Here is a 13,228-nt window from a genome sequence, read left to right as displayed (position 1 = left end):
CAGTTTCTCATGAGTGATGAAATCATCCCTTCACCTCCACTCCTAGAGGGGGCACCAACCCCAGCCTGTGGGTTAAAACTACCTGACATAACAGGAAGTGCAGGAACGGTAGAGGGGCCGCCACCAGGCTGTGGCCCAGATGTGCTGGGCCCCAGCGCCACGGCCGGGGCAGGCAAGGTAGGTGGATCACCAGGAACTGGCCTACCTTGTCACACTACAAAATAAATATAAACATAAGGTCAGAATACACATAAGTAAACAGATGTTAGCATTAACATTATAGAACATAATTATTACTCAAATGAAATATGACGGATTATAATAAGGAAACCAGCAATAAGTATGGTTAGTATAATTATTATTATAGCAAAACAATATGGAATTATACATAAAGTCAACATAAGAGGTTGTTACAAAATATATATTAATATGAAATAATAATAAATTAAAGAAGAGAAGGGTTGGCATGAGAGAGAGAGAAATGTACCATTAGTAAGTTCACAGGTTATATTACTACACAGACTAGTACTACATACTTCTACATATGTGCAATTTCAGTTGTGAGTACAGTGAATGCAACTAAGGTATAGATGATGCTGCACATGCATAGCTTTCAACCTGCTTGCATGGGGCAGTATGGACAAGCTCTAATACACAGTGGTACAGAGGCACAACTACAGGGAATAGTTGTACATAGTGTGCTCATACATTAGTAGCAAGAAGTTCAGATTATGGATTTGCCAATAACTTGTATTCTAAGTAATGTCATTTATCTGCTAATCAAGTACCAAACATATGGGGCATCAGTCATTACTTTTCAAAAAAAATGACAGTCGAGAGGTATGTTTGTGTACAATAAGTAGACTAGATGGCCGGTGATTTCTTAATTGGCTGCCATGGGATTAGAACCCACAAGCTGTAACTCCAGGGAAAATGTGCACTTAATTTAACAGTTGACTACTGTAAGATAAGAAGAGACATGCAGTGACTACAGGACTACTTCAAACTTTTTTGAAAGGATGATAACAAGGCACAATCCTGCTTTAAACTTTATTGGTAAAGTACCTTAAAATCTGCTGCCTGTATACATGGATATCTGCCAAGAAAGTCAACTACCTTACCCATATACCTTTTTCCTGGAGTGGAAGGAATATTAGGCATTATTTGGCAAAAATGGCCACAACACAGACATGCACCTTACTGTGGGTATTGCACTACATTTATCAGACAATTTTGTCCGTAGTCTTTATTCATTTACTTCTCACAGTTGATGAATGTCAGATTAGAGCACACATGCAGAGAATAAAGCCATACTGCACACTTATATGAACAAATTAGTTAGCAAAGCACAGTCCTGCTTTGAACTTTATTGATAATGCACCATAAAATCTGGCAGTTATACACATGGATATCTGCCAAGAAAATCAGCTGCCTTACCCATATACTTTGTTCCTGGAGTGGGAGGAATATATAGTATTATTCAGCACTTCCGCGGTGGTGCAGCGGTAGCATTGTTGCCTCACAGCACGAGATTCTCCCATTCGATTCTTAGCTGGAGTGCAGGGAGTGCCTTCTGTGTGGAGTCTTATGTCCTCCCCGTGGTTGGGTGGGCGTTCGAAAGACATGCGTAAGTGGGCTTGCCTTCGTTGAAGGTTGAACGTCGAGCTGGCACCTCGGCATTTGTGAAAATCTACTGCCAATCATTAGCAGACCGGAGTTCCGCTGTGGCGACACCTAACCGGGAAAAGCTGAAAGACAACAACAACATTCAGCAAAAAATGACCATAACACAGTCATGCACCTTATTGTGGGTATTGCACTACATTTATCAGACAATTTTTCCACAGTTTTTATTCATTTACATTTTACAGTTGACTGGTGTCAGATCAGAATACACATGCAGTGAATACAGCCATACTGCACATTTATTTGAACAGACTGTGTTTCAAAACACAATCCTGCTTTAAACTGTATTGATAATGTACCTTATAATCTGCATTTATACACATGGATATCTGGCCAGAACTTCAGCTACCTTATCCAGATACCTTGTTCCTCGAGTGGGTGGAATGTCCAGCTTCAGCTGACACAAAATTGCCAGAACACAGGCTTTAACCTTACTGTGGGTATTGTACTCCATTTATTTATTTATTTATTTATTTTATTTAAAATTTGTTAACTGGGAAAGTACGACTAGGTTCCACAGATCCTGTTTTCAGTGGAGGCCCGGGGGGAAATGCTCCAGAATTTATCAGACAGTTCATTCTGCAGCCTTTATTCATTTACTTTTTACAGTTGACTGCACTCAGATTAGAACACATATGCAGTGACTAAATGAATAGTGAGTAGTTATTTGTGTGAAACCAGTACATATCACGGCACCATCACCCTTTAGAATCTATTGATTACTGTTGCATCAAGTCAGGCATGTACAGCATGGATAGTTGTGTCAGACGTGTAAGACATAACCCGTATACCCTCTTTAATACTTGTGTGCACCCTACAGCATATTTCACACAATGAGCAGAGCAGAACAGTGACTGTTAATCTGGTTAGACCCCAACACCACCTGATGTTTGGAAGCTATACTACACAGTAATCCATGTTTACTTGATTTAACTTGCTTTACCATTTCAGGTATGCAATGACACATTACTACACATATTAAATTTCCCAGGTATGTCATACCTGACTGTTAAGACTGAAAACTCTGTACCTAATTTATTATAAGATTATGTTATGCATTACATTATTACTTTGATGTTTCCCTACTTACAACACTCTCATCTCATCCTGGCTAGGTGCCCTGCATGGAACTAGACATTGCAAGCCCACTCATCTGCAGCTGTTGAACGAGAAGAAAACCATTATGCATATCAGTTTTGCTCAGATTCAGCTTGTATATTTCTAAAGTACTGGCAAACATACTTACATATCTGTGGGGTGTGCTGAGCCCAAGATTCTTGGACCCAGGCATCCAAGGTTCCCCTCTTCCTCCACTGTAGGTTGTCATAGTGGTGACGACACTGCTCACCAGTGTGGAGGATACCAGTAGCACTGGTAAGTTCCCTAGCCAACCAATCCCAGGCCTCAGACTTACATTTTGAGCCCTAGTAATCACTCTACAGGAGCCAGGATTCATAGTTTTTCACTAGGAGTCCAACAAACACTCTGAACTCCTGCACACTCTACCTCTGTGACCAAAACACCACCAGGAATATCGACAGCTGGGTGAGGACTCCAATGCATGGTATGGAATTCCCACCTATTAGCCTTAATATAGGCTGCATTCCCACCCTTATACGTCATACTGTATATTTCAAAAAAGTGTTACATTGCTTAGCCTCGCACAAACAGTCTTACTGAAGCTGACGATCACACAAACTCACACAACCATGCTTAAGCTAGCTTAGCAACATGCAAATAGGAATTGACCATGTTTAAGCAGTGCTTAGCATTGTGCATCTTTTCTAAATTATAACAATTTTTGGTGTTGAATTAAACCACCCTTTAGTTTTGGTATAGGTTCATAGATTTATAGGTTCATAGATTAGTACTAGGCTAACTGCCCTTGCGAGACATTTTAAGCCTAGCCAATTATCCCCAGTGAGATTCAAACCCTGTACCTTGTGTTTGTAAGGCAAACACCTTAACCATTAGGCCAACCTCCCAAGCCCAGTAGATTATTAGTTAGGTTTGTCTTAAAAGTATCCAATTCAACTGTCATCCCAACTGGTTGAATATTGCCAACCCCCAAGCTTGCTTCACCCAGGACACTTATCCATCCATCCATCCATCCATCCATCCATCCATCCATCCATCCATCCAGCCACCCATTCACTCACAAGGCCTTTTTTTTTCCATTTTTACACATACAGTAGGGGTATCTCATCACCAGTGACCATCATTCAGAGCCAGTGTTCTCAGCTCCAGGTGGCTAGCCCTGCTGTAGTTGTTCTTCCATATCCTCTCAACCCACACAATTAAAGTCATCACTGGCACTTCCTTATTTTCCATGCTTTTACTAGAGGAAGGTGGAATAATGGCAATATTAGCATGTGCCTCATAAACCTTATGCTGAGTTGCCTCACAGGTAACAAACGGTTTGTTTCTCTAAAACATGTATAGTACATGGACAATTACAATATTTTGTAAGGAAAAATTTTTATTACTAGAGGTATCCTGTGATACAGATACGTTTGTAGTAAAACCCCAACCATTTTTTGTTTTTATGTAGATATGTTTGGTGAACTCACCCTTAGGGATATTACATAAAAAAGCACAAGCTGCTAGTATGATCAAATTAGGAGATGCCATCACACAACTGCCCACAGGCTTTGCAATGGCATAAAAGACTTCTCTCCAAACGATATGCCAAACAAAATATATCCATCTCTTCCAGTAGTCTAAGAGCAGCTGACACACAAGCAGATTTTTAACACTAACAGTCACCATTCTAACTTCTTTTAGTATACTGAACAGTTTAAAAGGCAAAACAGCTTGTTAAAGCACTCAGAATACATAAAGAAAGAAGTACTTAACTGCTTATAAATATGCTTATCTGCATATTTTATTGCTAAACAACTATAAATATATGCAAAATAGTGACAGTCACCAGCTATCTGAAAAAATGTTTTCCAGTATTAATAAGCTTTCATTTAATACCATAATGTACCTTCTAAACTCCTTCTGCGTCTATTTATAAGCAGACCCATTATTATGAAATACATACATAATTTCTCATCAAACTAAATGAAACCACCTCACTTTCTGATCACCTCAGTTGCATCTGGAGCAATTCCTGACCTATACACTGATGTGACCTCTGAAATGGTGTTCCCAAAATGTTGCATTGTCAACATTACCTGAGATATGGAATAAATGCGATATATATATATATATATATATATATATATATATATATATATATAGATATAGATATATATATATATATATATATATATATATATGTACCCATCTATCTATATTAATACTTAGATATATTTTATGTTAAACAAATATAAATATCTACAAAGTGGCAGTAGTTAGACTCAGTATCACTGAGAAGCTTTCTATCATTAAGTAAGTGTTTGCACGATATCATCAAGTGCCATTAAAACATTAGGTGTCAAATTAACAGAAATAATGCAACTTATATTCAATACTTTTGCATGAAGTTACATCACATCTGGGACAAAAGGCATTCCTTACCTGTATAATGGCTGGGCTTATGAAATGTTGTTAAACAATGCTTCCAAGTGGACATTGTCCAAGATATTTACATAATTAAATGTATACGTTTGTGTATTTTATGGCTAACCAAGTATAAATATCAACAAAGCTCATGCAGCTTGGAACAATGTTTCCATCTGGACACTGCACAAGATATTTACATAAATATATATATATATGCATGTTTCTATTTTTATTGCCATCCAGATATAAATATCAGTAAGGCCCCTGCAACTCGAAGCAATCTTCCACATAAAATTAGTAACCTGGATAATCTCACTTGTTTTAGCAAATTACTCAAAATACCTAACATTAAAGTAAAAAAAAAAAAAGTTGCCCTAATAATACATGTCTAGCTCAGCTTGTGACTAGGCTACATCATAAAGTACAACCCTAGATAAATCAATCCATAGCTAGACTATCATGTAACATAGTTAGGAAACTGACCATAACTACTAACATTCCTTGCTGCATCACGGCAATCTTGCAGTCAGATGTAAATATGTAAATAATGAATTACAATTGTGAATTGTTTTCTACCTCTGCCTTATTTTCAATGCATTTCAAATGTATTATTTATTTCCTTAATACTTCTCAACTATTGTGACTCTAAATATTGTTTTGAACTCTGTCTTTTTTCTTGTAGATGGTTTTATAACACAACTTTTCATTTTTAGCAATTTCTTTGTATATAGAATCTCTGTGTAGGTACATAAATAATTACTATTTTGTGGATCCTAACCCAGTTTCTCAATTACCAGTAAGTGATGTCTAGTTAAGTAAGTTGTCCAAGGTTACACAGTAGGCAAATGAAGGCTGCAGGACACAAACCCAATATGAGAGAAAGCAGCTCATTAACAGTTCATTTTGTTATTTCTCTGCACTAACTGCCAGACTTGGCAACCATTTGAAATCTCTGGATCCACTTTACAGAGTTCTGAGAAATGGAGACTGACTGGCTGAAAAAAACAGACTTCCATGTATTAAGTCTGAGATTCACATTTCCTTCTTAGAGGTATGGTGATTTTGGAGTTGGTATACATAATTTCAAAAGGTATGGTGGCTTCCCCCAGACTGGGGAGGGGTCTTGCCACCTACATAAAAGAAGTTTAAAGGAGAAGAGCAAAGGTCAGTACATGCTATTCTCACTCATTTTGTTTTTTTTTTCAACATGACATGTCTCTGAATTTAGATTCCTGACATTTCAATTGAAAGCATCCAGACTCGCTTGCCTACTTACATATCAAACAAAGCTTCACTACACTTTGTAACATTTTCAAGCAAGCCATTATGAGACTCAAAGAACTGTACATTAAATCTCAGCATTGATCTCTGTTTCATAAACCCAAACACTTCTGGCATACTTCTCAACTTTTATCTCCAGAGGTATACACAAAGTAAAACATAATTAAAGAAAAGACCCCAAATTAATGACAATATTTAAACACTGGTACTGCTAACTCAGAATTCCTTTAAATACTTTTCAGTTTTAGAAGAGACTGTGCAAATGCATGAGAAGTAATTAGGGGCATCCCTCTACTCTTGTTAGCTGAGACAGATGACTTCTTGGGTGAGTTTAATCTGCTAACTGGATGTAAAACATCCAGAAACAACTACTCCTCTGACACAATACTACCCTCTTTAAGTTAATGTACCAGCCCATGCTTTCTCCATGAATTCAGTAATCTAACCCCCTACCTCAACAACCATTCTCCAGAAAGCACCTATTCCTACATCTCCATCACCTTTTATCTTTATTTTCTACTTCAGACTAATGCATTTAAAAATATTGAGACTCTCCTCAAACAAATTCTTGCTGTCACTCCCATAGGAACTGATAACATACTTGCTGGCTCTTCTGCCACTTCAAGGGCTACAGCATAACTTTTCTGGCCCATATCTATATCCCTTTGTCTCATTAAAATTGTTATTCCCTTAATATGGAACATATTTTACTTAAACCATTTCAAAAATAGCCCAACCCAAACATCATCTCATAACATTGCTAGAAGTCTAAATCTCAAAATGCACTCACTCGAAGCACTCCTTAAAATTGAGAACATCGACATTTGTGCTGTAACAGAGACCTGGTTCAAGACAGCAGAAAGCACCCCTCCACTACCAGGCTATAACTCATTCCACACCTTTTGGCTCCAGAACTTGGACCGAAGCTCCAAAGACAGTGTTGTTTCCATATTCATAAAGGATGTGCACACCTCCAGACTGGTAGCCCAACATAATGCATCAGAGATACTTCATGTGCAGCTAACACTGGGTAAGACAGCGATTCAGGTCGTAGCCTTTTATAGGTCCCCAACCATGTCCCAAGGCTCACACTCCACATTCCTAAGCACCCTGGAGAATATTAGGTTCCAACCTAACACTCTCACACTGGGCGACTTCAACTAACCCTACATTAACTGGGAAAACTACTCATGTACCAATACACTTGCCCAACGTTTTCTGGAATTCATTAATTCCAATTCCCTGGACCAGCTCATTCTTACCCCCACTAAAGGAAGCAAAATCCTTGACCTGGTCATTACTAATATGGGCGACCATTGCTCTACACCAATAGTCAATTCCTCTCTGGTTAGATCCAATCACAAACTAATCACCTTGGAAATCCACATCCCTCTCACCCCCCCCCCCCCAAAGGTAACCACCACGAAAAACTTCTTCAAAGCTGACTTTGGGCTCCTAAAAACAGAGCTGGCTAACTTCATAGCAACAATGCAAATGGAGAATAGTTGGATGACCACTGAATCATACACCAATGCACTGTACGAACACGTACATAAATGCATGGATCTCGCCATACACAATAGAACCAAGATGCTCTCCTCCAAAAAAAGGAAGCCAATCTGGTGGTCCCCTGCCATAAACAAACTCTACAACAGAAGGACGAAACTGATGCAGAATAAGGTGAAGTCCCATGACTGGAAAAACTCCCTTATCAGCCTCAGCAAAAAGTTGAGATCCCTTGTCAAATCCTCTAAATCTGGCTATGAAAACAGAATTGCAGCAGATAGTAAAGACAGCCATAAGGCCTACTATAGTTATGTAAAGAATCTCCACAGCAATACCCAGATTTGTTCTGAGCTACTGCACAATGGTACCTCCTATGCTAAGCTAACAGATATTGCCAATATACTGGCCGACAGATGCAGTGCCAACTTTACCCCTCCACCCCCCAAAGGACCAATCACAATCCAGTAGATTGCCAGGCACCCAGTATTACTGCTGCACATGTTAAAACAGCACTGTCCAAGGCCAAGAATACAGCTTCTATGGGACCTGACAATATCCCTGGCTGTGTTCTACATGAACTACAGAGTGAACTGGCACCTCACCTGTGTGCACTGTTCAATCATAGCATCACCTCAGGCTTTGTCCCTACCAAATGGCACACTGCTATAGTAATCCCTCTCCACAAAGGAGGAGCAACTACAGACCCTGGGAACTATCACCCCTCATTAGCCTGACAAGTCTGATATGCAAAGCTATGGAACGCATTGTCATGGACCTAATAAACAAGGATATAGGGAATCTCTAAACTCTGTATCCCACACAGTTTGGATTTGTGAAGTGTAGATCATGCCTGCTCAACTCAGTCGACTTTTTTGAGTCAGTCACCACAGCTGTGGATGAAGACAAGGTGGTTCATACAGACTACCTTGATCTAGCCAAGGCCTTTGATACCATAAAAACAAAAAAACATAGAAAAACTCACTAAGCTAGGCATCAACCCCTATATCACTAGGTGGGTTGCAAATTGGGTCACAGATAGAACCCACAATGTGAAAGTAGCTGACTTCAAGTCAGACTGCCAACCAGTCAAGAGTGGAGCCCCACAGGGATCTGTCCTGGGTCCTCTCCTGTTTGATATCTACTTCTCAGAAGCCAGGCCAACACGAAGGGACTCTGGCTGACAAAGTTTGCAGATGATTGCAGTTTGGGAGCCATTATTAACTTTAACTCCCCATGTAATGGTGACATCTTACAGAAAGGTCTCACTGAGACAAACGACTGGTGTCAGAACCATGGCCTTAAGCCCAATGCCAGAAAATGTGCCATCATCCCCTTTGGGAAAACCTAATTCTTATGAATTACCACATCGATGGTAGTCCACTGAACACAGAAGGCGTTATAAGAGATCTGGGAACACAGGTTGACGGCAACCTCTCTTTTGACCACCACATTGCCAATGTGGTCAGAAAGTCCTTCTATGTGGCACATCTCATTACGAAGGGTTTTGCATCCAGTTAGAAAGATGTCATTGTCTCCCTCTACTCTTCCCTCATTAGGCCAATCATTGAGTACAATGCCCCATTTGGCATGTACCTATCTAGACACCTGCAACAACTGGAGAGGCCACAAAAGTACCTCACAAAGAGCATCCTAGGACTTAAACACTTGTCCTATATAAACAGACTCAAAAAACTCTAACTATTTTCTGTCTCATATCGCCTACTTAGAGGTGATCTCTGCTTGACTTACAAAGCCATGTCTGACCTAGCTCTGTTAGAAATGCTCCATCTAAAGAAATCCCAATCCCTCTGCACAACATGCTCCAAGAGACCTCAGCCTCATTACCACAATCAACAGAACATGCTGGAGGGACAGCTTCATAACCCAGAGACTGCCCATGCTATGGAATAGACTTCTCATACATGTCAAGCAGAGCACCTCACTGTCCCTCTTCAAGACAAATCTTGATGAGTGGATGGGAAATAGAAAATTCACCCTGGAGATCAAGCCAGTGGCTCAACTCAACAGATGCACTGGGAACTAAGGTCAGGTGGCACGATGCCAGTGTAATCCTATTGGCTAGGCTTGTAAAGGCTCCAGGGCCATTAGCCTAGTACACACCTATGAACCTAACGGATTTGTTAAAAAATAAAGTTATAAAGAGCTGAAGGTGAGGATCTTAGGAAATAAAAACAGAAATGTCACATTATATTTAAAGCACCTTTTTCAGAGTTTCCTGTAAGCATAATTTACATGTGATGAGAAGTCCAAAGATTTAACGTTTAATAATCAGAATATTTATTGCATCAAGAGTTTAAGATGAGAGGTATATCGATGGTCTGGTGCTTTGTGGTCAGGGATGTAGAAATGTTTTGGAGTGTGTATTCACCCTAATAGAGAAGTTAGTATTAATTTATTTTGCGTAATATTTAGGTAGTATTTACTATACATGAATATAGATAGATATATAGATAGACATATATAGATAGATACATTGTACTCTCACAGAAACTCACACACACACACACACACACACACACACACACACACACACACACACACACACACACACACACACACACACACACAAACACACACACACACACACACACTTCTAAAAAACAACTGTAAAGCTGAAAAATTCCTCCCCTGCTGAACCTGAAGAGGCTCAAGTACCAAGTATGCCAAATTAACAGAAATAAAGGACACACATACCAGCATACACTGACTCTTTACAAGTGACTGTTCAGGTAATTGCACCAATCAGCTCCAATTAGAAATTGTCCTGATCACTAAACTGAAAAAAAAAATGTTGGAAGGAAAATGCAATTGCTGCATTTATCCAAAATATAAAACCTTCTGGACTGTGACTTTTTGTTACATTTGACATCTGAAAAAAAAAGTGCTATCACAGTAATTCCAGAGTGAAATACAAAATGAATGCTAAACACAGTCCCAATATCAGATAACATGGAGATATCACAGACTTGCTTAGCTTTCTTTATTCTTGTTTTTCTTGATGTGAGGGTATCGTCCTTTTGGGAATACATTCATGGTGAGAGGTATCACACATTTATTATGCTGTTTGTGTGCAGGCGAAAACTATAAAACAGTCACAAGCGTTCTCTATTTCAATTAATATATGTATTCTCTTTGTAGCATATTTTCATACTGTGAAAAATGTCCCTTTACATATATACTGGTGACAAGAACATCATATGTGGTAAAACCTTTAATGAAGTATTCACATTAAATATTAATTATAACCTTCTCACGTCAGAGGTATTTGCACTACATAATAAAACCTGCTGGGAAAGGAAGACAAGCGTGTTAAAAGGCATTTTTGTCTGCAGTAAACATGCATTTTGGGGAGAAATGCTAAGCTTGAATTCTGAAGAATAAAAAAAAATTAACTGCTGCTGACAGAAGCAAAAGATCATTATAGGTAAAGAGATAGATAACAACACAGAAAAACTAAAAACTGCATAGGACTGTACATTATACAGCAAGCCAAAAATAGACAGAGGTCAGGAGTCACAGACCTAAAGGGGAGAATATCGTAAACCAATTTTCACAAGTCAATAACTGCCATGTTTAAAAGTGATTAAGTATTCATTCTTGGTATTCCCTACTAAAATCAATATGTTCATTGGTTCTCAAAAGTCTAAGTATAGCTTTGCCTAAATGCATGAATCAGACTAGAGAATGTTCAATGGTAAATTTTAAAAGCACACTAAGTTATCATTCCAGCCTGTAAGGTATTTGTGTGTTCTAGACTGTCCAGTTGAAATAGTTCATGTAAAAGGAGACCTAATAAAAATTAATGATATTGTCATATGAGATATGTTTAATCATGAAATGTGGGAAAGATTTGTATACTATAGCTGAACATACATACTTCTTAAGTGAACAGTAAATCGAATGTAAACATCAGATAACCTGTCTTTATGGAGATCAAATAGTTAAAAAAAAATAATTTCACAACTTCTGTGGCATATAGCAGGAGGAATGTGATGTTATGAAAAAAAAGCAACTTTCTAATATATTAGTTGATTATTACCCATATATTCCTTCAGTACATACACTATGGGCATTTATTTACATTTATTTATTTACGTTTTTGTTTGCCAGGGTAGAACATCCATCATAGCATGACCGGTTGCAGATTCATCCTGTGTTAAATGCAAAACAGGATCAACACAAAGTATAAACAATAGAAGTCAATGGAAAACAAAGACAACAATAATGTGTATAAAGATTTACGGATGATAATACAAGGAATAAATGCAAAGGTGGTTGTGGATTAGCATAGATAAATGACATACTTATTTACAAAACCTCCGTATTATTCCACAAAGGCCAAAGCAACAAAAACATAATCATATGTTGCAGATGTTGAGAAGCAAGGCAATAGCATGGAGAGGGAGCATTTTGTTAGTTTATAAAATATGCTCTGAATACTGGAATTTGTATTTGTTTTGTTTCCGTACAACCTATTTAAGATGTTGCTGCAATTTAGGTTCATTGCTTATTTCAGTAAGATCAGATAGGAGAGACTGCTATAGTTTGACAGTAAGTACAGAGAAGCTGTGGTTAAAACAATGTAGACCATTTGAAGGGATTTAAAATGCAAGTTCTACTCTTACATAGCTTTTGAGGCTATATTTGGCCTTCTAGCCCAGGGGTTAGAGCACTGGTTTTATAAACCAAGGGTTATGAGTTCAAATCTAATCAAGGGCTCTGCCTGTGCTTTAGCACTGTTAATTGTACAACACATAGCACACTTGCCTTTGGTGCAGAAGGCTGTGGGTTCTATTCTCCCATGATCTAAACAGAGGGTGTAAGTTCCAGTGTCCCCTTTGGGTGGGATGGGGTGCTACACTCCTTGGGATGAAATATATAGCAACTGTAAAACTGTTGCTGATTTGACAGCCGTTCCCTATTAAAGGCTCTATATAGTAGAGCTGCTCCAAGTTTGGTAACTTTGCCAGAGACCTGGAGCAAACTAAATCCAAGGCATCCACTGTGATCAACAAAAAATAAACATATTTTATACTTGCATTGCACTTTTTTGAACTGTATTTTGCTTAACTGCTGTTTCATTTTTTGCTATTGTTGCTGCTGTGACTGTTTTTTCTGCATTTTGAAATCCTAGTACTTCTGTATTTCATAGCATAGGCTAGATTCAGATCTGCTGAATCTAGGCTGTTTACTATTAATTGAACACTAAAACCAGCCATCCTAC

Source organism: Protopterus annectens, chromosome 1.part2 (genome assembly GCF_019279795.1).
Source record: "Protopterus annectens isolate FY-2018-M chromosome 1.part2, PAN1.0, whole genome shotgun sequence".
Classification (NCBI taxonomy): domain Eukaryota; kingdom Metazoa; phylum Chordata; order Ceratodontiformes; family Protopteridae; genus Protopterus; species Protopterus annectens.
The sequence above is the reverse complement of the archived record's forward strand: the minus strand, read 5'-3'. Positions refer to the sequence as shown.